The sequence below is a fragment of the Rattus norvegicus genome, chromosome 4 (genome assembly GCF_021556685.1).
Source record: "Rattus norvegicus strain SHRSP/BbbUtx chromosome 4, alternate assembly SHRSP_T2T, whole genome shotgun sequence".
In the NCBI taxonomy this organism is placed as follows: Eukaryota; Metazoa; Chordata; class Mammalia; order Rodentia; family Muridae; genus Rattus; species Rattus norvegicus.
The window spans coordinates 94,283,827-94,309,972 of record NC_141537.1 but is presented as its reverse complement, the minus strand read 5'-3'; the positions used below and the strand labels follow the sequence as shown (position 1 = coordinate 94,309,972).

At 37.3% G+C, this 26,146-nt stretch overlaps 1 protein-coding gene and 1 long non-coding RNA gene across 3 annotated transcripts in view; one reads left to right on the top strand and one right to left on the bottom strand.

The window, feature by feature from the left end:
* Grid2 (glutamate ionotropic receptor delta type subunit 2) overlaps nt 1–26,146 on the bottom strand; it is a 1,491,717-nt gene that overhangs the window by 586,631 nt on the left and 878,940 nt on the right.
* LOC120102493 (uncharacterized) lies at nt 16,474–23,146 on the top strand. Its single transcript, XR_015686020.1, has 3 exons — nt 16,474–16,558; nt 17,094–17,106; nt 23,063–23,146. It is a non-coding gene; the product is annotated as an uncharacterized LOC120102493 (long non-coding RNA).

The following is a 26,146-nucleotide window of genomic DNA, read 5'->3' as shown; positions in this document are numbered from 1 at the left end:
TTTCAAATGTTATGCCCCTTCCTATTTCCTCCTTTGTAAAACCCACTATCCCATCTCCTTTCTCCCTAATTCTATGAGGGTGCTCCTCCACCCACCTACCCACCTCCTTCTGCCTCACCACCCTAGCATTCTCCTACGCTGGGTATCAAGCCTTCAAAGGCCCAAGAGCCATCCCTCTCATTGATTCGAGACAAGGCCATCCTCGGCACATATGCAGCTGGAGCCATGGGTGGCTCCATGTGTATTCTTTGTCCTTGGGAGCTCTGGATGGTCTGGTTGGCTGATATCGTTGTTCTTCCTATGAGGTTGCAAACCCCTTCAGCTCCTTCAGACCTTCCCCTAGTTTCTCCACTGGGGTCCCACACTAAGTCCAGTGGTTGGCTGCAAGATTCTTCATCTGTATTGGTCAGGCTCTGGTAGGGCGTCTCCTGACAGCTGTATCAGGCTCCCGTTAGCAAGCATTTCTTGGCATCAGCAAAAGTGTCTGGGTTTGGTGGCTGCATATCACATACTATTTTCCCAGAATTAGAAGATATGAAAAACAGAATAAGATTCAATCAAGTTGAAAAGTCCTCAAAATACCTAAAATTTGGTCAAATTATACAAATATAAGGGAAATTACAGATTTATGTAATTGGATCAGACACTCATGTCACATGATTCTTTCCAATTATAATTAAGTTAAAGATTAATTTTAGACATCAATATATATATATAATCCTAGGCAGGTCTTGTCAATATCTCAAATTGCGTAGGATTAGAATTTCTTACTTACTGTATCAATGAATGAGCTTCTTTCAGTCTTTCAGATTTTATGAATTAATAATGTTCAATATTTTGAATTTATAATGTCAGTAGTACTCAGCTGAGCAATTAGTTTTGTTAAACAATTTAACATGGAAATTTCACTAATTTTATGTTTAATATGGTTTTTGTTAACTACTAAATCTTACATTATTCACTAATTATAATTATACTTATCTGTAATAAATATTTAAATATCTTGTTAATAAGTAAAAGAGGAAATAGTTTAAAGCTACATAATAGTTTGATATATAATTAAAGTTTGCTTATACAAAAGTATTTAAGTTGTTCAAATAAGTTGAAAATCATCAAGAGATTTAAAAACCGTCATTGAGGTGCTGGAGAATGAAAATAGTTGGGAGAAATGAGGCAGAGGGTTTATAACGTTGAAAGATCAATAAGGAAATAGAGTTTTAATTAGTAATTTTAATAAGCTGCTCCTTAATTTTCAAAGCCAATAAAGCTTCTACTCTACATTTAAATACTTTTAAATATGTGAAGTGTCATGAGAAAACCATCTTGACATTCCTGTGAAAAGTAACTCATTTTTGATATAGAGTGTGATTTCTTTTTCATATGTAAAAAATACCCTTTCCTCATGCAAAATGCTTTTTACCCTTGAAGCATATGAGATGTTTATAATATGTTATATATTTTCATTGAATGTTCATAAATAAGGTGGAATGGAATTAATTATATTCCTCATGTTGAATTGATTTTCTGAATTATTTGATGGTCTGCCTTCCATTAAATTCTTGCTGTTCACTGTATGTGTCACCATTTCTTATGTCCACCAGGAGTGATGTTCTCTAGGGCTAACAGCTATTCTGGCATTCTACTCTTAAGAGCTTAATCTTTTGTTCCAATAAGTGTCATGCTTTCAGTCCTTTCAACCTTTGACCTCGGGGTCTAGATTTCTCATACCCATCAAATACTTCTGTTTAGACAGCATCCAGTGGCACAGATTTTTTTTCAAAAGTTAAAATTATTCCATGAAAACCAACCTGTTCTATAGTTTTCTTGTCTTTCCTTTCAAGAATCTACTATTGCAACTTGAATTGATTATTGACATGTCCTTCTTTGAATTTATTTCCTCCCATCAGCAGTGTGTGTCTATGTTGACCTACGCTGCCTATGTCTTTTTAATTTCCATTCTGATCATCCTGTGTCTCCCTTTTTTGGCTTCTGGTGGTATCATTCCCATCCTTACCATCTCCCATATTTGGCAGTGGCTAGGATTGTTTCTCCCTATAATTTGTCTCCCATGGGACTGAGTAAAAGTACAGTGATCTGTCACCCTAACATAGATAGTGTCTCCACATGAACACAGTCAGTCACAAATTTAAATTCCCTGCTCTAGTATTCTAGAAATTTTATAATATTATTGCCTACTAGTTGCTACTAAAGGACATCTAAATCCATTGTTGAAAAACTTCTTGTAAAAGGCTAGGTAGTAAATATTTCAGGGTTTGTGGTTCATATGGGTCACTATATATCTCTGCCTTATACTTCACCAGCAAAGCACGAAGTTCCCATAGGCAATAAGTAAACATACCTGAGCAGCTGTTCCAAAATTCTCACTGATGCCGAAGAAGGACTAGGATTTGTCAGGAGGACCATATGCTGCCCATAGATGTGCCTAATCCAGTCATATTTATCTGATCATTTTCCACAGATGTAAACACATTTTCACCTCCTCACCCTACATATCTCAAGGGCCCCACTCTTGAAAGTGCCCTGTATGACTTTATCATGAATGTGAGCCTTGCTCAGCTCTTCATTCCGATTTTAATAATGGCTTGCTTTCCTTTGAAAGTTCAATACCTGATCCTTCTGCTCATTTATTCATTCATTAAATGCTTTATAGAGGCTCTCTAGCCAGACAGTATGACAGGCCCTAATGACAAAGAAGATGAGCAGAAAGCTTAGTGTGACAAGTGTTGCATGAATGAGGATGAAATGGGGACAGACTCAGGGCCTGGGTTGAAGAAGAATTCCGATTAAGACATAATAAAAATATATATTTGACTAATATGTTTAATTCATGTCTCAATTTAGAGACCAATGGTGAGGAATAGCCATAGCATAACTATATTTTAGGCTATAAGTATAGTTAAACTTTTTATTGAAAATGACTTACAAGAGCTTGAAATACTTACCATACCACAAAGCTACTAAAAAACCATAGAGCTGACAGCTTTAAAGTCAAATTGCAAATAACTTGTGATTTTCTTTTGTTTTCTTTTTACTAAAAAATTAAATTGAAGTATGTGTAAGATCTTGAAAGCCTACTTAAAAATATAATGAAAAGAAAGGAACCATAAAGTACACTATTGTTAATCTTTTAAAATCTGCAACTATAAGCACGCCTCTGCCTGTATGACTCTTTAGTATTATTTATAATACTTTAGTAGTATTAATTTAAAGCCAAATCACTAGACACATACTTTCGAATATGACTGATATATGAATGATGAAAATATTAGATTAAAGCAAAACAAATCAAAGGGTTTTGGTAAGCACAAGAAAGTAAGAAGGCTTAGCTAGTCCACAGTTAGTATAGAGAATTAGGTCAATGGTGGAGTTCTACTGTTTGATGTTATGTCATATGTCCACTGTAAGTGGACAGAGATGAGACGTGACTAGGACATCTTTTAATTGCATTTTCTTAGTACAGTTTCTTATGAGAATGTGTTGATGGTCAGGGAAGCAGAATTTATTAAACAAATGTTTAAGTTAAGGATATTATTACAAGGTATAATTAAAAATGGAAGCATGAAACTAAAAATTTTGTTCTGAAACTTTATTTTTTGCTTAGCAATGAAGTTTATATATTAAGTAATGGTGTCATAGAATTTTTTTTATTGTCTTAAACAGAAAAAAGGGAAAGTTTCAGGTTATAAAATCCCTCTGCCTCAAATTTGAAGAGGATAATAATAAAAACTTTATTTCTAATACCTTTTTCCTTAAAACATATTTCTTTTACTTATGTCCATGTATGTATCTTTGTAGTTATGTGGGTGTAACCACAGGTACTTGCAGAAGCCAGGCAAGGGTACTAGGTCTCTTGAGCCCGGAGTTGCAGGCAATTTGTCAGCTAGCGAGTGCAGGTAATGCTAGGATCAGAAATAAATTTCTCTGGGAGCACAGTAACTATATTTAGACCACCACACTTCCTTGACAAAATACACTTATAACTCCAAATTGACAGGACAAGAGATTGGCCTGTCACAGTTGAGATGCCAAAGATCAAAAGTAAAGAAACAATACTAAAAGGATCATCTTATATACAAAGTTATGAATATCAGAATAAACCCTTACCAGCCACAAGAGTATGAAAGCATGGAATGAAATATTTCAAGTTCTGAAATTGAATAATTGTATAGCAAGGATGCAAAGTTATCCCTCAAAATAGCTTTTTTGAATCACTGATTTAAAATATGAATGCATAAAATATAAAGACATTTTATCTGCATAAATTATGTTATAGGTGTATGATCAATATGTAAAGATCAACTATATATCAGTTATCTAATAATGGACATTAAAAAATTCATAAAACAACATCATTTATAATTTCATTCAAAGAAATAATTAGAAACATATTCAAAAGAGTAAAAATTTTGCTTTGAAACTTCAAAACATTGAAATCCCTGAGCAGACAATTGTTCTTGCTGCCAAGGTTGATGACCTGACTTCAATCCTTACTTCCCAACATAGAGAAAGACTAGAAGTTGCCCTCTACACACATACAAACATGCACACATGCACACATGCACACATGCACACACACACAGGCACACACACACATGCATGCAGACTTGCTGGCACATTCTCACACAAATAAATTTAAGGAACTTAAATTTTAGAAAGAAAAGATTGTCAAGAGAAATGGCAAAAGTCCTAAATGAAAAGACACATTCACTGTTTAGAGCATTTAGTCCCATTCAGGTCATGAAATTCCTGAAATTGTTCTACAGATTCAACATGTCGCTTATCAAAAACCTAGGTTGTGTCAAAATTAACCAGCTAGTGCAAATGCTAGTGCAGCATTTGCAGCAAATGTTTCCCGATAGTAGGAATTCCACAGGGAATAACAGCGTAGGTTACTCTTCTATGTGTTATCATATAGACACTAACACACAAAGTTCAGAGACCTAAGTGTGAAAACTAGGTTGCAAGAATTATACATAAACCTTTAAGTGCAAATTCATTGTGTTTTTGATCTTTAGCTTTATCGACATATCCAGATATGTCTGAAACTAAATACAATAACAATTTGATCAAAACTCACAATTTTGTTTTATAAATCAAGAAGTAAGAAGGCTCCTTGCACATTGTAGGACGCCGGACGAGAAGCAGTCTAAAATCCATCTGGCTCTGCAGCTCCTCAGTCCTGGGTGACTCCCTCTCTCCCTAACTGTCCTCCTAAGTGTCACATATGCAGGAGCTCTAAGAGCTGAGCTGTAGATATGATATGATATGATATATATATATATATATGTATATATATATATATCTGAAGGCACATAGTTTATGCTTCTATATAAATGGAATCGCACTAATTGGAACATGGCATGAGCTGGGGAGGAGGAGGAACTTTTCCCTCAAGTAAAGGATTTTTCTTCAAGCTCAAATCACAAATTTAATGACAGGGAGAATTTACCCTTCAGCTCTGCAGGTCAGAAAGTTAGATATTCCATATTATATTTCATATTCATAGAAAAAGCAGAAATATGATAGATTTATTTTAGAATAAAATGTAAGGAGAAATTATTTTTCTTATGTAAAATGAACATAATTTTTATTCTTTTATCTCTTTGTGACATAAAGTGACTGTTTTAGGCGAGACTAAAACTAATGATTCTTCTGCTTCACTTCCTGAGTACTGGGATTCTAAGAATGTGCCACTAGGCTTCAAAATATTCTTGGAACCACTTTGCCAAGACAAGGTATTTTTTATGTAGAAATAGGTAAAAACAGAAATGGAGTCTGCCTTCTTTCTGATTAAAGGTGGGAAAAGACAGTAACTAAAACTGAAAGATATTCTGCCACAGTTCACAGCCACTGTTTAAAGATTTCAACAATAGGAAGATCCTAAGGAGCTACTATGCAAATGAAGGTGACTTCCGAGGATGCGAGGGTTTTCTGAAATGGCTGTGACCTAAGGCATTGTGTACTTTTAATGAAGAGAGCAAAGAACCAAAGAACCCTTGGGCAGGTTTGTTCTACCTTTTGCTTAAAAAGGGATCCTTATAAAAGGCACAAATATGAACTAAGGCTATGCAGTGTGTAGCAAGGACCTTTCACTAATGAATAAAGATTTCAGGGGACCAATCCCTGGGAGAGGAGTAGGCAGGACTTCCAGGTCGGATTTGGGCTAGAGGGGAGGAGAAAATAGGCAAGGCTTCTTTGGAAAGAGAGAGAGAGCTTCGGGTGGAAGATGTAAAGAACTAGAGCACCTTTCCACCCCATACCCCACCCCCACCCCGTTGATGGCTGATCTTGGAGGATCTGTCACCAGAGAATTTAATTTAGTATGGCTTACTAATTAGGATTTTAGTAGTTACGCCTAGCAGTTAAGTTACCTGTTGATTCTAAACTAAGTTTGTGTGGTGTTTTCCTTCGAGCAATGACTCAACTGAGTTCCAGAGAAAACTATGGTGGCAAGGCACCCCAACCAGCCACAGAATTTGAATGTGCGTGGCTGGCGTCGCTGGCATAACAGCGACCCGCCATGGGAGCATAGCAAGTCAGATGGAGAGATTTTGGGAGTTCCCGGTCAGAGAGTCTGTTGAGAGAACAGCCCACCAGTGCCATGTGGCCCGTGTAACCTGAAGGTGCCCAGAGTAATGTGGGATGGTGCTGCCTTATTTATATAAATTAACACAACACAGTGTGAACCTGGCTAAGGTTCGATTACAAAAAAAAAAAAAAAAAAAGGTTGTGGGTGAGGAAAAATTGCTTCCTTGTTCTGACCTCCTGGATGATGTTTGTACCACTGAATAGATTCCACAGTGGTCTTCCCACTCCACCATGGCTTACCTGGATTACCAATTAGCCAGAATGAGGTAATTTTATTTTATTTTATATTTCAGCTAAGGCAAACAAAAGCACTCCTCTTTGATAATATCTGAATCCCGTTGCACTTTTATGGAAATTCTAATTTCCTGCCCAGGTTCTCAAGCCTCATCTTCAGGCTTCCAAGAGACTCTTCAGTGGTATTTTTACTGGAACACTGTAGCACTGAAGTACAATGATTAGTGACATAGAAGAAACTCAAACCAATAGAATTGTTCTAATAAAGGATTTACTCATAGAATAATCTGTAGGACATTAAGTCACATAAAATTGGATTTAGCTATGGGAGAGCTGCCTCCAAAATACTCCAAGGATAAATAGAATGCTAACCAGGCCTGTTAAAATCAAGTGAAATTTAGGATCTAAAATTCTAATGTTTGTTCACCAAGATTGACCTACAGTTAGGCTAAGTTCTCATAACAAAAGGAGACAACCCTGACTTACATCCAAGTCACTATTAGGTCTCTCTCCTTAGCAAAGAACAACCTCTTACCTGCTACTCTAAGAGGCAGCAGATGAGCTCAATGAATAAAGTCTGCCATTACGCCCCCTGTGCTCTTATCAGGAAAAACATTCTTTTTCCAGGTACACAAGATGACCCCATGTAACTATTCAAAAAGAACATACTGGTATATTTAAGAAATTATTGTAGCATTCGCTGTGTCCCATTTGCCCAAGTGGACAAACTTATAGTCTCCTGTGCCTGTTTAAATTGTTCAAAGTATAACAAAGGGCCTGGACCTGAAAAAGATTAAGCATGACAGTGCATATGGAAATATGGAATGCATAAGCCATGTGTGTGTGTGTGTGTGTGTGTGTGTGTGTGTGTGTGCATATTACATATTAGGGAAATTGATTTCTAGCCAGATTTTCTTTGTGTATTAGTCAGAACTGGATGTACACTTGTACACTTTTATTAAGGAGGTTTCCTTTATTAATCTTGGGTATGCAGAATGATTTCTCACTAGGAAGGCATTCTAGTCTGAATTCTAGCACACCAGCTCCTACGTACTTCAAGCAAACCCATGGATCCTAGGCTGCCAGCCAACCAATGTACAGGGCCTAACTCCTAATACCTGTGATACTTTCTGTCCTACTACAGTTACATGGTTAAAAGGTTTGCATTTTTAAAAATTTCTACTAGTTTCTTAGTTTACGTTCATTTAGAACAGGCGTCTACCTGCATTTAAATGAGAGCCCACTGAGATCAGTAGAATTTCTTGATTTCTTACATAAAGATTCCTCAAAAATCCTGGCACATATTGTTAGGTTTCAAAACCAGGAACAAATGGTTGAGCTTTCTATTTAATATTTCAAAGCAGACTCTGGTTGCCACGTTCTCCCTGCATTTGTTCAGTCTTTATGTGTTGCTACTTCTCTTCTCTATGTAATTCAACCATTTTGGTTACCTGCTCTTTTTGCACCTTTGGGCCTCCTGGTTGCTGTATCTGATGCGCGCGTGCGCGCGCGCGCGCACACACACGCGCACACACACACACACACACACACACACACACTTTTCATGGCACATCTTAGTCTGCTCATCTCTACTCTGGGCTCTCCTAGATTTCCCTGCCTCTGGCTATGCTCTCCCATATATCTTTAATAAACTTTCTCCTCCACCATACCTAGAAAACACCACTTCCTTTCTTATGTCTGTTTGGTTTTCATTAACATACTAAAATCAATCAGTTGATATTCATTTACACATATTAGAAAAACAGTGTTTAGATATGTGAAAAAAGTTTTTTTTGTTTTTATTTAATTTTATTTAATTTTTTTTTTACCAAAGAGTCATATATTTGTATACTTGGGTAAGGTTTAGAGACTATGACTAACTCTCTCCCTAACTTAAGCCCTGATTCAACACATACAATATCTTAAAGATAATACTTACTTTGATTTTCAGGTTAGTTTTGTGATTATAAAATGTGATTTCAAGTGTACTTTTCATGGTCATTTCCAATTCTTCAATTCTAGTTTTGTGAACATTAGATTTCATGTACAATGTTCATAAAATACAATAAAAATATTTTTATCTTTTTTGTTTCAGAATCCTTTAAAATATACACAACACAATTTTTCTTACTCTTGCATGAATTTTAACCAAGCCAGCCCCATAGTTTTTCATATATTTCTAAACAATACAATTTTATGATCATATTTCTGATTAAATAATTTGGAGTCATGCGATCTTAGGAAACAAACATCAATCACCAATTCCTGGATATGCTTAGGAGTTGAGATTTATCCTCTTCCTAGTCTCAGGTTTGTTTAGGTAAGAAAGGAATAGCTAAAGAAATGGAGTTGATTTTTTATTCTGATTCCTAGCTAGAGCTGGTGGTACTTCTGGAGTAGAATGCAGAAAACAGAGAAACGGGCCCAAAAGTTCTCACATTTCTGTTGCTGGTCCCAGGTTTATAACTGCTATGGGTTTTCTGGTCCACTGGCATTTACCCAGTTCCACCAAGTTCTACCCGAGAAGCTTGCTATCTTTTCCTAACCCATGGGATGTTGGCGGAACCTTCAAGTTCTCCTTAGTAAGCTCTTACTGGACCCTTTAGAATGAACATGAACATGAGTAGGCAGGAGCCAGAGTGTTTTCAACATGCCTTGTATATTTCTCATGGGAGGACACCAATACAGTTACAAGCAGTTACCCCCAAAGACTTAACCTTTGAATTCCATAATGTACTATTGCTGAGCAATCAAAAAGCCCAATTGATGGAGAAACGGATGGCATCTCATATCAAAATTTGCAGGAATGAACGTGTTATTGTGCTACAGGATCAACCAATGTGCAGGAAATAATCATTTTCCCAATGAGAGTACTTGATGAACTCCTACTTGACTGAAGTAGAATGAAGAACTTTCTCTGGAAGTCCTGGGTGGGCAGCAGGAGGTAGTCGGTTTAGAGGGGGTGGGTGGGCACACACAGCTTCCCAAAGACAGCTCCACATGGCAAAGTATCGTCCCATGTCTCTAATGCAGAACACGAGAGGATTTAAAGGCTGCAGGCTGGCATGCTCTGCTAAGGGAGACTGATTCAACCAGTCAAGAATCACCCAGCAGAAATCACCACAACTTCTTTACTTTTTATCATTCTGGCACTTAAAAGCACTAGAAAGAGTTGCTTGTTTAGTATAATACTTTTTAATTTTGGCATTTTATTCATTTGGAGATTCGTCTGTGATTCTCTTGTTGGAACTAAACATTTTTTTATTCATAATGCTGTTGCATTTCTATTAAACCTCTGCAATCTTATGTATGAATGGGAGTGTGCATGCGTGTGTGTGTGTGTGTGTGTGTGTGTGTTTGTAACTAAATGCATATATATGTATACATAAAGAGAACTGCAAGTCCTAACTGCTTGTTATCATGATATTCTTACTAATCTTATTCTTGACTGATATTTCCTCTTCAATAACCCTCACTTTCAATATATTTAAATATTGCTTACTCCACATAATTTACTTTATCAGAGAATTTTATGGTTCATCCTGCTTCCTGAAAAATAGTCTAATCTCTTTAAGATCCTAATGCGCTCCCCCAACATGTACACACATACAACCATGAGAATTAAGTCTAAAATACTCTTGATGTCTCCCTGGAAGATTATGCAAAAATCATCGGGAGATCTTGGAATGTCCTGGAAGTAGGAATAGGAAGCACCCATTGTTAGCATGTGATTTCTGCACTTCTCGGCAGTGCAGGAAGCCTGGGAAGTGTTTCTTACTCCAGTGCACATCTGCTCCAGAGAGAACAACAACAGCACATTGTCATAAATGGATATGAGTTCCAGAAAGTGTTCACACAACAGAAGCTTAAGCTCTGAGCTGCAATAAATGTTTGCTCTTAGTGCTGTTTGTAACTAACTTCAACTTCATTGTAAAAGGACCTTTAGAAAAGGTATTGACCTCTGTGGAGTTTGCCCTGAGAAAGCTGAATTAAATATTCACAGTCTCCTTGAGTTTCAGCGAACAACTTAGTCAATCTCTTTCCAAAATATGACAAGTCTCAGGCTCACTCAGGAGGCTTGCCTCTGTTTGACTAGTGGTTTGTCTTGACTCTTCATTAATGTTTACCCCACCTTACATGTCATTTCTGTACCTGACTCTTGGCAGAAGGAATGCTTTGGTCACTTACTCTGGATTTTCTAATTTTAGCCCTAGGGACGTAGGTGACAGTTTCATTAGTACCTTGCTTCCTGATACTTGTTCCAGTATACTTACTTGGGAAGGCGTCTAAAGGCCAGCTCATATCCCTACTGTTTTGATGTGTAGATGGGGAAAAGACAGTGGGAATGTTTCAGACAGTTTCCCAGGTGACTAGATTTGTAACAAAGATTTAGGACAAGTGCATTAACCTGGTCATAATTCGAATCCAGAGAAGGACATTCTGGAGTCTTCCTATCATTGGCTCATGTTCTGATCTATGACTGGCTGTGACCCAATAAGACACTGACATGTTAATAATATTTCATCTTTATTGCAAATTTATGTCTCCGTAAGCATCCTAGTTTCAGGAAATAGATCCATTCATTATGATAGCTTTGTCTTCAGTTGTAAAATGTGTGTTTCTCCCCCTTAGTTGAAAACAGGCACAAAAATCCCTCAGCTCTCTGTCAAGAGAGTCAGCCACGAGTTTTGAAGACTGTAAAACCAGGCTTTTCTCTTATGCTAAATTAGTAATCTGAGAATATGGATATGTTTCGTCTCACCGTCTATATTGTTACCTGCTGTTGGTTTAGTCAGTGTGAGAACTTGATGAGTCACTGGACGCCGTTCATGGTACGGATTCCATGTGTGTGATGATTTCTTCTGTGAGCCTCAGAGCCTGAGTTAGGTGCAGTGGAATAGACAAGAGGCAGTGGAAACTTATAAAATCTTTACTTTGTCGAATTCTGTTTTTATTTCATGGAATCCATGGTGGAAGACCCTATCTCAGTCAATGGTGTAGTTTTATAAAGGACTAAAATTTCCCTACAAGAGTCAATATTGCACATAGATAATTTGTATGTGATGGTTGGGTGAAAGACTATGCTACTTTTAAGCAGCGCAACAGAAACATGCCCAGGCAGCTATCTTTTGTGTTTAGAATTCTGGTCCAGGCAGTCAATATGCAGTGCAGTCTTCTTTTCTAATGCTGGGAAGATGCAGTAGCTGTGGTCCCCAGTCAGGCACTAAATCTTAAGGGTGAATGAACAACTCATACTTAGTGCGTTATACTGCTAAGCTTTGGTGATGTGTATATGGTAAATAAATACCCAAATTATGTTTTCAACTTAATCCGCATTTACCGGGATGTAACGTCCTTGTAAATTGAGGCGTTTCCATAAATTTCATTGTGGAGATGATATATTTTCTCAGTGTTCATGCGATGTACCTATATTGTTCTTGGGTAATAAGATTTGTAAAGAGGAATCAATGTTAAAGGGGATTCTAGGGCTGTGGCCCTGACTCAAGAGTATTAGTGTTCTTATGAGAAGAGATGACAAAGAACTCACTCACTTATATTCAATCAGTTCTCCCCCTACACGAAACGAACAGCAAAAGATCATTTGGCCACACAAGAAGCTGATTATCCTTTATGTAGAGGGAATTCTCTCATCAGACATTAACACTGCTAGCATTCTGACCTTGGAGTTCCAGCCTTTCATACTGTAAGAAATAAAATACAAATCTTTCTTGTCCAAGGCATCAGTATTGCTATATTTCATTATAGCAAGTTCTTTTTGTAGGCTGCCTGTTGATTTGCTTATGTATCTCCTGACACTGTAGTTTGAGAAGCAGAGATGTTGTCTTGAATATTTGATATCCCTTATGCATTTCCCAGTCCATACCAGGTACCTTGGAACATGAAATAGACAGGTTACGGATCATTTTCTCAAATTCGACAGATCTACATTTTAATATTAAATTTATAATTTGTAGACCAGAATTCTAAACACAAATTATAACACAAATGAGCTTAATTAAATTCTGCTTTATGTACATTTATTATGACAGTCTACCTGATATGGTTGTTGGAAGCATCAGAATACTTAATGACACTGAAAATTTAACGAACATTATTGTTATGGTTATTAATTGAAAGAATGGATGAGACTTAAACATCAGGAGTAAGGGTAGGATTGTCAGGCTTTTCTTAAAATGGATTAAATCACAAATTTAAACTTCCTTTCAAAGGACTATACAGATCAAATTAAAGAGTATACAGGACGAGCTAATAGTAAAGGCCCTATCAGGTTCTGACTATAGGACCTCAATTGTCCCCTTTCTGCGGACAATTTTATTCAATACTATTTTTTTTTTCGGAGCTGGGGACCGAACACAGGGCCTTGCGCTTGCTAGGCAAGTGCTCTACCACTGAGCTAAATCCCCAACCCCCTATTCAATACTATTTAGAATTTCTCCATGATTTCATCTTCTCGATGGAGGATGACTTTATTTTGAAGGTAACTCTGGATTTAGTTCTTAAAATTGGAAACTAAAGGAAATAAATATCTTTCTATCAGTCCCTTTTAAAAATCTATCAAGGGGAAAAATTCTGGTTGGAACAATTAAATCAGCCCAATGTTTCAATTCAGAGAGAGAGAGAGACAGAGAGAGAAAGATCTCCATGGTATCATTCTGAATACTTGAAACAATTAGTATATGGGATATATGTAGGAATGACACTTTTACTCCCTTTCAAAGACAGCAGTGTTAAAGACTGCAAATATTTGATCTTCTATAGAATGTTGTCATGTTTCCAAATTCATCTCTTGATGTGCATTAGACAAGCTGGATCTACAGATTGCTCTCAGACTAGCTCTTTGGTAATTTTAGGAAGTAGAGAATGAAATGGGAGCCTTCTTATGTCTTAGAGCAGACAGCACCTGGTCCCTGCGAAGTGACTATGCTTTTGTCTGGATTTGTAAATGGATATATGCTTCAAGGCTCAGCACAGGCAAATGTGGTCCTTACCTTTCTACTTCTCAGTTTGTTTAAGGTTCTTAACACCCAGGTGAGCTCCAAGAAGTTTATAGGAGGAAACATCAAGACACACAAGAATCCTAGAGAGACCAGAATGCTGGAGAGATCACCAGGTGCTTATAAAGTTTTAATTCTTTTAGCTATCACCAATTAGTTTAAACCAAAATGCAACAGCTCTTGCAAACCTCAGTGTGGCCCAATAATAATTATAGCTTCTGAAAGGGCATCTGAAGAAAGAGGAATTGTAGGAGAACAGAAAGCAGGTTGTGGTCAAGAAGCATATTTCCCCAGGTTCCCATGCTTTGCCTGTGAGATTCAGTCATGATCTACCGAAGAGACTTTTCAGTCAGGAGTTTAATGTGCCCCCTCATGGCACTGGTGTTGCTAGGATGTTTGAGCTGAAATAAAAATTAGATTACTTTGCCACTGCTCAAAGCCTAAAGGGGTCTAATCATCACCTTGTTAAGCATAATTTAGCCGTGACCTTATGTAGATGGGTTTGTACTACAATCTAAGTCAAATAAAGAAGTCAACTTCCTTAAAAGGACAGAACCATTACTGTGTCTATAAATTACTTAAACTCCTGGGTCTATAGTGCAATCTTTAATGAAGAATAATTGTAGGTATTGAATTCAACATTGTATGTGACCTAAGTTATAAATAAGTCTATGATAATAACATTTTGTTTGCATATTTCACTAGGAAAAGTCCTCCCTCCCTGTGTTTTCTTTTATTTTCTTTTCTACTAAACGTGACTTCAACATAGGATGGATCCCAGTGATTAGCTGCTTGAATGAAACCTGGCTGTTTATAACCTGACAAGAAGCAAGTTCAGCAAGAAGGCTCATTATAGATCAGGTAACAGTTTCAAGCCACACAAAACAGGACTCTTTCCTGACTTGCTTTAAATCAAAGGAATTCATTTTAATGAATTGAAACCATTTTCGCTTGACTTTTATGCTCCTATCTTATGACAGTTAAGGTAAGTATATTTCTTTCCAATGTCGTGGAGCCATTGTCACCAGCCACACTAGCTGCTTTGGAAGGGTACACTAGCTGCACTCTTTGAGAGGCTTTTACAGGTCTGGTCAGTTCTGACGCTGCCTTTTCAATTTGCTCAGTCTAGAAACTACGGTACAGAAGAAAGGATGCAAATGTTGTAATGAGCAATGGAAGCTGCTCTGTGAACTGGGTCTGAGAGATGACCTATCAGTACAAGGGAAAGGGCACAGGACAGGAAACAAACATACAAAGGCAGGTGGAGATGGCTGTTTGATCCACTGTAGTAGAGACTTTGACTTTAAAAAATATGTAATTACTTACAGCAGTGAGAAAGGGCATATTTTTCGGTACTCAGGAAGTTATGTTCAATTAATTCTTTTTATTTAAACCACAGAAATTATCCTAGATTGATTGAAATGATATATGTCAGTGCTCAAACCATAAAGGGAACACGGTAGAGAGGGTATGACTCTGTTTTCACCCACGGATGGTTTTCCTGTGGAAAACAATACAAGAACCTATGAGGACAGAGGTTTGACAGTTTTGAAATCACTATTTCCTTTTTGTACATGAAAACAAAATTAAGAAAAATATGATAAAATGCCAAAGTTAGATGAGTTGGGCATGAAATGACCCCACAGGTGTTGACTAGAATTACACAATGTGCTTAAGACACAGAAACACACAGCCAAGCAGTAGATGGAGCTTGGGGACTCTTATGGAAGAATAGGAGGAAGGATTGCAGGCCCCGAAGGAACTCCACAGGAAGACCAACAGAGTTAACTAACCTGAACACTTGCAGCTCTCAGAGTCAGAACTACCAACCAAAAAGCATACATGGGCTGGACCTAGGCCTCCCTACATATATGTAACAGACGTGCAGCTTGGTCTTCAGGTAGATCGCAAACAACGGGAGTGGTGGCTATTCCAAAAGCTATTGCCTATACTGGTATGTGTTCTCCTAGCTGGGCTGCCTTGTCTGGCCTCAGTGGGAGAGGAAGTACCTAGCCTTGCAGAACTTGAAGTGCCACGGTCCTGTCCGGTTGGGGATATCCATGGGTTCCCACCCTTTCAGAGGATGGGGGAGGGGTGGGGAAGGATTGAGGGAGCAGTTGACCTGGAGGAGCACTGAGGAGCAGGATGTAAAGTGAATAAGTAAATAGTAATATTGAGAGAGAGAGAGAGAGAGAGAGAGAGAGAGAGAGAGAGAGAGAGAGAGAGAGAGAGAGAGAGAGGAGATTCATAGTTTAAAGGAATGAAAATATTTGCTTATTTGGTGCAAACCAGTGAACCGCACCTAAAATGTGTGCAGTAGTAATTTCCTCCGGTTTTCTCGACTGCTCAGTACAGAAAATGAATTGCTGACCTGTCCTAAAGTATCAGCCTTGGAACCAGCAGAAAGACATTTCTCAGTTCTGGTAACTGGGCCTATTACTACTTCCTGGCTTTCGTATTACCTTTTCTGTAAGGTTTGCTATTTTTGTTAATGTTCATTTGTTTCATGCTCATGTGCTGTGACGTTCATGCGGTAGGTCAGAGGTCAATTAGGACAGTTGGTTCTCTCCTTCTACCAGCAAATCCCAGTAGTCCACTGGGTTGTTGTTGAGGGCTTTTGCTTACTGAGCCACGGACCACCTTCTTCTCACTCTCTACAAGTTTTGATGCTACATTGGGCAAGGGAAACACAGGCTGAGGTTTGCCCTCAGTTTTGGTTAAAGTTGTAAATGTATTCGTTTTTTAATTTTTATGTGTTAAGTCATTTCTTTTAATATTGGCCAGTGCTTAGTCTCACAACCCAGCCTTGTGGCCATGGGCTTACTGGGGAATCAAATTGTTGTCAGGGCTTTCTGTAGCTACTACTGGAAGTACAAAAATTAAATAAATATATAAAAATAAATATAATTTAAAAAATGTTAAATAATGGTGTATATGTATTTCAGGCTCAATAAAATATTTACTTTAGTTATATTTAAATTTACTTAAATTTATTTGTATTTATTTATTTAAAAATGAAAATAAAAATAATATAATATAAAATAATACATAGAATACATTTTTAAAATTATCTGGTTGTGTAAATCTATTTGTAAACCTACCTTAAAATAACCTTAAAATAACCCTACATGGTTATCCTGAACCAAGCTTGGAAAATGGGGAATAAACACTAAATATTAGTAATATTTTTTCAGGACACAAGGTCATGAATAATTTCTCTTTTTATTTCCTAAGGTTTTGCCGACAAGTGAGTATGCTTGGTTTGACCTAGAAATCATCTCGGGGAATAAATGTATGTAGTAGTTTAAGGATATCCAAATCCAAGGTATTTTATATTTGTTCTTTGAGTCAACATAGAACCTTAAACAATCAGTATTTGGGTAACAATTGCTAACCCTTTGCAAAACCCCCTTCAGTTATACTTCACAATTTATCAAAACGAAATTTCAAATGAGATGTGGGGTTCTTTTTGACTTTTACACTACAGAGGGGAGGGAAGTCTTCTGTGGAGTGCCCCACAGGACAGGCTGAGAAGGCTGCGCCTGGTCAGAAAGCCTGCAGGGCTGATGGAAAGTTTTGGAAGGTGGGGAGAACTGTAAGGGGCTGGGACTGGAGCTGGCATCTGAATTGTCACTGTAGTAAAAACAGCACATGACAGCCTATGTTTAGTATTCTTCCTTATTAAGTTGAAATTCTCTGCTCTCAATACTGTCAAGTCTTTCCTACTTCTTTATTAAGTACTGACTTAGTTCTGGTATGCCATTTATTTGATGATTGCCTATTATTCACCTTAATACTTTTAACATAGATTTTATTTATCCAAACTCTTTGTGGAAGAAGCTAGAAACAGGATAGGTGAGATCGAGGATGATACAGTACAAACTCCTGTATGGCCCTCTGCCTAGGTGTTTGTTTATGTTTTGTTTTACATGTACTTTTTCTTTGTTTCTTCCTTTAATTTTATTGTTCTGTGTTTTAGTTATTGTTACTGTTTGTGTTGCAGTTTTAGATTCTGGAACTGAAAATTATTTAGCATTGTAAGGAGCCACAGAAATAAAAGTGTGTGTTCATGCATTAATACAGGCTACACATACACAAAGGAAGCAAGCATGTCAAACACAAAATACTTATAGGACATCTACACCCCTTTCTAGACAGACTGCCAGATAGGAGCAGTATCTCTCAGAATTGTCATATTGGCAGTGGGAGGCAGTAGGGCAAAGGAACACCCACATTAGGTCTCATCATTCATTACTGTCAAGAAAGAGTGCTTCAGGCCACAAAAATGTGTTGGTAGCCTTCATAGCTACGTTTGATATTCTGTATGGCCAACATTCCAGCTAGTAACAGCTTCAACTATCCATGATTCAGACTAGCTAAGACGTCTGCAGCACACTTCCTACAATCCCACTGATACTAGTTTTTTCATCCGTGTGACCAACTCCAGAAGCAGCTCAAGAGGTATAGTCCCTGTTGATGGGGTAAGCAAAATGACAGGAGTATGATATTCATATCTGAATAAAACAGGAATCACAGATCTATTGTATTGGGATGTAGGTCTAGGCTATAACCTTCAAGGGGCAGCCCCTACAACACATTTCATCTAGATAATCCATATCTCCTAAAGGTTTCACAGCCTCACAAACAATGCCTCCATCTGAAGGCCAATTGTCAAACCTGCAAGCCTGGGGAGATATTTAACATACCAACCAGAAGGCTTTATAGTATTGATAGAAGAAGGTTTCAAAGACCATTCTTACCCTACCAGGAATGAGGGAGAAAGAATTCAGTTGGTCTCTAGGTGGAGATAGCAGGAGGATCTCCGATATAGTTAAACTTGTGTTTATAACTAGCCACTAAGATATAGAATATTGGACTCCTGTTCTCGTCCTTTAGCAATTAAGAGAGGCCATGACATACAGTAGTCAGACACTTGAGGATGAGAATTAGTAAGTATGGATTCTTCTTTTCCTATTTCTCACTTAGAATTACCTGCATTATTTTAAAGCAATGATATGTAGGAGTTACCACTCTTTGACTTCTAACAAAAATGTACCTATACAAGCCCTTTTGTGATATTTTATTCTATATTGGTGGGTTATTTTGTTTTTAAAACATATAAATATTTATGCTTTTTACAACTTATACATAATAAATTGCATTAGTACCTTTTATAGACAGTACATGAAAACTTTGAAAAGTTACAACATAAAATTTACAACATAAAATAAACCTTGTTATCAAAGTAAAACTGATTTTGTAATACACTTTGGATTTATACTTGATCAATGTACTAGTTGAAACTGTGTGTTATGAATGACAACTTAATTCTAAAGTAAGAATTCATGTACATAAAGTATAAATATGTTTTATTGTAGGATGCTATCATAGCCAACATGCTCTTGTGTGTGTGTGTGTGCGTATAATACCATATCTGTCTCTTTATCTATATGATCTCACACAAAGCATCAAGACACCAGAATCTGCTCCATTTGAGAATAAACTCATAGCTAATATACTGTTACATATGCATCCATTACAAAGTACCAAACCACAATAGTCTTCACTCATAAAAAGAGAGAACTACAAATATTAGTATCATAAGGTCAACAAGTTGTATTTTTAAAGATCTCATTCATTTAACAGTGTTAATGGGGGCAGAAATATACTTATTGTAAAACATACAACTTATTCTAGTTCGGTCTCTAATGCTGTAATATAATACTATAACCAAAAGAAATGTAGGGGATGAAAGGGCTTAATCCATTTTACACTTCCAAGTCATAGTCCATTACAGAGGGAATTCCAGGCACAAAATCAAGGCAGGAAGTTAGAACAGGAATTATGTCAGAATGATGGCTTGCTTTCTGGCTCCCTCCCTCTGAAGCTTACGCTTAGCTGTTTGATACAGCCAAGCACCACCTGCCTAGGTATGATGTCTTCCAGGGTGCTGAGTCAGTACTGCATCAATTGATCCCAAGGCCACCACTGTTGCAGGCATGCTCACCGGCCAATTACACCAAGGCAATAATTCAATCAATACTTTTCTGTCATACAACTCCGGTCTGTGTGAAGTCGACAGTGAAAGCTAGGGCATATCTCCAACATTCTGCCATAGTTTGGATCTGGAATGTTTCCCAAATATATAAGTGTTAAAAGGGTACCCCCACTTTGCATTGATTCTACTGCAAGGTGAAAAAAAAAGCCTGCCAGGAATATGGCTTCATAGTAGGAATTAGATCCCAGAGGCAAGCCTTAAAAGGTGATGTAGAGCACCACTGTCGCACTGTTCTCTTTCCTTTCCCTGTACCCAGGAAAGCTAATAGGCTTCATTTTACCTTGAATTCATATCATGATCACTTGTTTTTTTCTTGTTTAAAAGTAATAGTATCAAAGAACTCTAAATGTCAGCCAAATTAATTTTTCTTTTTCTAAGTTTATTATCTCAGTTATCATGTTCTATTAGTGGAAAATGGACTAATGCAAATCCTTAGTATTAAATAGAATCTTCAGAGAAGTGGAAAAGCTGAAATCTCAGTAGACTGGGGATATACACATTGAAGGGGGTGTTTACTTTAAGTCTTATTAGGACTGAGAGTTAAGAATAAAGAAAATATAGAGAGCCTCATTATGTGATCGTTACACCCACATTTCTTGTGAGATATAGGGTCAGACACAACTGACCATCTTCATTGTTGCCCTCCTGTGCTTAAACATGTCCTGGTAATCAAATGCTTTCCATAAACATTCAGTAGCTTTCAAGGTCCTGATCATTGGATCTACTTCTGCCATTTATAGTTTACAAAATTTCTTCAGTAAAATATCATTCTCAAGGCTTCAATTTATACATTTGAACTGTGTCCTTGATGAAGTCTAATGATTCTACTTAGTTGAAGTGATTTCAAATATTAAGATTTCCGTGCTTTAAAAGAGTATATATTTCTCTGGTTTCTTCTTCAGTGGCCTGGAATACTAGTTAGTGAGAGATTAACTTTTCTCCATGTTGATGCCTATTTGTGACTACTTTACACATTGTTCATAGAGCAACTGTCATTAGTTGATAATCTAGTGATACCCAAGTCCATCTGCAGTTCAGAATCGTACTTCTGCAAAATATGTGTAAGAGATCTTTAATCCTGACTGTCAAATTGATTGTATCTGGAATCAAGGAAGAGCAATGGCTGACGGTTGGTCTGCAACAGCATGTCTAGGAAAGGACTAAGACAAGAGAAAACTCTCGTGGAAGGGGCCTCACCTTCTGGCAATGGCTCAGTTATGAAAAGCTCCGAGAATGGCGTTGCTCCTGACTCCCTGCCTTTGCTGTTTGCTGATGACTGTGTCATTCCCTGCTGATGCTCTCCTTGGCAACATGAGAACCTGGCTTCTTAGGCCTTTCAAGGGGAACTGAATACCAGTGACTGTCCAGGAATATTGTGGCTCCAGTGCCAGCCTGCCTGGAACTGCCGAGCAGTTCCTCATGGATTGAGCAGGTTCTCAGTCTCCCCAGCATGCAGATGGCCATTGCTGATAGCTCAGCCCTTAAGATATAAGAGTGTAGGTCAACCTACCAAAGCCCCATTGAAAACACATTTTCTCTCCCAGCTTTATAGTTTATATGGAGTACTACAGTATATATCCCTTTTATCAGTTCTATTCTTTACAGAACCATGATGAATACACAGCTGTTAAACAAAACGCAAACACTACTATTCTTTCCCATGTAATTTCTTATAATTGTTCTCATGTATTAATTGAATATTAATTGATAAAGCATTTATAATTTAAGAATGTAACTGAGACCTGCTTCAAGTGAAAGGAGAAACTAGGCAAGCATTTATACTTGGCCCTTCTCCTTTGAGCCTTTTCTTTCATTTTCTGAGTTTTTTTTTAATCTTTCTTGGCACCCTGCTCTTAAGGGTAAGGAGTCTGAAGATCACTTCCTAGACTCTTGAGCCAGTGCCAGCTTTTTGCAGTAGAAGGCTGTGACTGGGCTTCTCCTACTACCCCATTCTACACATGCTCATTATGGTAAGAGAACAGTGATGTCTGTGAGTGCACCCATGCATCCGCTGTAGTGGCCAGTTACAGCTAGAATGCTCAGCACTCGGTGTAGATGATTTGCACAGCTGTGGCTCACAGGCTCGTAGCTCAGAACCGGTTGTCATGTTCTGGAGACCCCTATGGCAGGTTGAATTACCCTGCCTTTCAGATTGCTCCACCGGACACTGAGGGAGTCTTGACTAAGCCATGGTTTTTCACTTTCATATTAAATAGCAACTAATATCTATCTGCATCTCCTCTGTATGTTTGCAATGAGATTCGTTAAATCCTATTGATATCATTTAATCTTAACCTAAAATTCTTTAATTCTGTGATTTTCTTTTGTTTCTTTTATAGCAGTTTCTTAACTACTTTAGTGACTGTCATAGACGGTTTAGGAAACTCTAGCATTGTAACCTTTAATTAACTAAAAATTTCATTTTTTTTCTAGCTAAATGTCCATTATGAAATATCAGTGGGGGTTCATCATAAGCATTTTATTTTCATACTAGCAGAGAAAAGTTTGGCCTTTATCTCTGTCCCATTTATATTATCTTGATTGTCTTTGCGATAACAGTGATGAACGTCACTGCTACACCATATGTTACTGCTTCATCATGGAGTGCAGGCCTTCAGGAGAGAATACTTTTTAAAATGGTGGCCTGCAGTTAATTACAACATAGCTACTACTGGAAGCATACATTGTTTACCTAGATGTAATAATTCAGTAACATTTGACTTTTTATATTGTATATATACTTTCTAGCAATAAAAATAGAGACTATATTGTTTTCTTTTCCTGCTATAAGAGAAATAACTTGGAGAAAAGGAAAATGACAAAAGTATACTTTTCTTACATAATCAAATAAATAGAATTCACGGAGCATCATAAAAAATAATGACAGGCCACAAATATCTATTGTACTAACATTTCTAACACTTTTTTTGAGTAAATGATTAAATTCATAGAATTTATAATTGATGATAAGAATAAATGTTCCGTTTACTTCCCACAAATTTAATTTCCTTCTGTATAGTGCCTCAATACTAGAACTATGTACATTATAGTAATTAAAATGCTTCCTAATGTTACCCTTGCTTTAAAGCTATTATCAAGAGACCAGTCAATACAGTACAGGTTTTCTTTTCTTCCTCTAACACAGTGTTGTTTCATCTCGTGGAAGGACACCTGTCTCCCTGCCACTAATACAGAATCCTCTGCTCTTCATGATCTAATTGCCACAAATCCGGTTGGCTTGGCAGACCACAAAGCCTTTGTTAGCTTCCTGGCTCCATTTTAGCTTCGGCGTGACTTCTGCTATTGATGCTGCTAACGACGTAAATCAAATTGCTTGGGGCAAGCTGTCTTGTACATTTCTCAACAACCGGAAAGGGCTTCCACCACTTCTTACATATTATTGGATCTAATTGGAAAAACCTTAAATCCTCCGTGCCTTGCCTAATAATCCTAGTTCTTCGTTATTCTTCTTTATTCTACATGTACCAAAAGTAACCGTTCTGTCAAAGTCAGATGTTCAAAGATACTGTAGTTCCAACATAGATGTAAGAAACAAACTCTGGTGTTTTGAATGAATTGTAACATCTATATATTATGCTAAGCTACTGCTAAGACACAAGAGCCAAAGTGAGTAAAGGGATATTTTGTTTCTATGTTTTTTTATGTCAGGAACATATATACAAAGGATCTTACTAGTTTTTGTATTTGCTATATAAATATGATAAAACGATAATTATAAATAGATTTGAAGAGGGATTCTGCACCTTCAATGAAAAAAAAAAGTGCAAAGACCTTTACTGTGTGAAGGGGAAGGCACAGCCAAATGGGACATCGTTTATCCAGTAGTTGAGCTTTCGTCCTTTTAAGAAGCTAAGATTTCCAGAGCAAGTAGTTAATCTCTCCAAACTCCTCACTCCATACATGTTGTGTAGAGTGTCCATACATGATATAACATGATGATGTTACATCACATTTTGCTGTTTGAACTGTAATTTTGAATTCCCCTAAAATGGTAGGGGTAAATAAAGAAAAATCCCTATTAAGAGAAATTTTGACATGTTTCTGTATTTTAAGCATAGATTAATCTCATGAGAAACTAAAATTCAAAGTGCAGTAGAAATTGCAATCAATTTATCTAATGTTATATGAATAGAAAATGAATGATGTTTAACAAACAAACTGCTGAAATCACAAAAAAGCAAAGAAGGTAAAATTATTCTATGGTTTTCCATAAAGTCATTTAGAATGAGAATTCATGCCTACATTACAAATGCTGTGTTTCTTCTAAAAATAATTGCACACTTTCCAATTTTCTTTGCAAGGAAAAATATACATTAATACAATGTGTTCTCCATGAGAGGGAGGAGTATGACAATTTTCCATAGACCTGAACAAAAATTGTCTCCTGCTTAATGGAAGTGTACGTATTCAAATCGTGTCATTGCTCCGAATGACTACAATCAGCAGCTCTGAAATGTCTGAGCCTGGGACTGAATGATTTCTCATCTCAGGCCAGGATACGAATCATATCAACCTTGAAAGAGTAAAAGGAAGAAATTCCCCAGCAAAGCATTTCCAATACATTTCCATTTAAAGCACAAAACTGCTTTTATTCAGGTACTCCAGGGTATTACAACCCTCTGCAGCTTCTGACTGAATTACGCTTCAGAAGTGTCTGAGAGATGAGAGCCATTCTCAATCAGGAGGATCCAGTCACTTACTCCTGATGATCAGAATCAGGCAGATGCCTTCATTTTATTAATTACACATTTCAAAGCACGGTCCGCATTCATCCAAGTTGTTTGTTGAATTATGCTAAAATGGGATTCACTTCTCACTCTTGATTATTAAAAATGAACCTCAGAAATGCTATTTTGTTATGATAATAAAATTTAGTAATCCAGAAATAGCATATTTACAGAATTTTTGAAAATCAAAATTACTGCCAAAGAACATAAAGCCCTTCATTGTGTTTGAATCACTATGATTGATAAAGTGATACCAATTACTTCCACAGTATCTTTATCTCATATTGAAAGTAGCTCTGAATAACACCGGCTTCAGTACAACTTGGTAAGGTTATTTATAAGATGCATAGACAGTTTTATGGTGACTTGACTACAAGATACACTGATAGAACTAGAGCATAAATGTTGTGGTAGTGACCAACAACAACTGTCTGATGAGATTTCAGTTTCACTATCTGAGCTGCAACACATTCCTGGCACTGCCTCAGTGGCCAAGACCCTGAGACTATATATTGTCTACTTGGTGTGCCTAGGGAAAAGTCAAATAATGACATTGCTGCTAAAGAAATGTCACAATAAAGTGACTCTGAGCAAGAGGCTGCTGTCCTCAGATTTAGTATCTGACTCAAACATACAAAGACCTAGAGCTGGACAATGCAGGGGCTGAGAGACCTTGGACCACTCAGTTCTAAGAGAGTTGTCTTCATCAAATCCCTTTCCTGGGGGGCTCAGGCAACTCTGCAGAAGAGCTGATGGAAAATGGTTAAGAGCCAGCGAGGATGAAAGACAGCAGGAAATAAGGCCTTCTTGAAACAGCAGGACTGACACACGTATGAACTCACAGAGACTATGGCAGCCTGCACGGAATTTACATGGGTCTGGGCCTAATAGAATTCCAGTGCTCAGAGGGGAGTAGACATCCCTGGCTCAGCGGCTATCTCCAGTTTGTAACTGCTCTCAAGGGAAAATTAATTTTCCCCAATGGAGTCTCATTGGGGACACAAACCACACACAACATAAAAAGAACTCAATGCTGTTGTTGTTGTTGTTGTTGTTGTTGTTGTTGTTGTTGCTGCTGCTGCTGCTGTTTTCCCACAAACCTTTTTCTGGCCATTTTTTCCCCCAGAGAAATCTTTGCTTACACATTATGGCTTTGGTTTGTGGGTTTTCTCTGTGTGAAATTGTGTACCTATCACCTTCTGTATGTGTTTCCTTTGTCCTTGCTCTTGGTCTGTTCTGGTTTATTTTTATTTTATCTTATTATTACTCTGGATTCCTGTTTATATTCTAATGAGAGTGAGACACAAAGGTATACATTTGAGTAATTTGGAAAGAGGGTCTGGAAGAAACTTAGTGAAGGGAAACCATAAATGGGATATATTGCATGAAAAATCTATTTTCAATAAAAAATAAATTAAAGAAGAAAAAATTACAATTCTTGTGAACATGCTGATAAAGTAAAAAAAATAACAGTTTTTCAC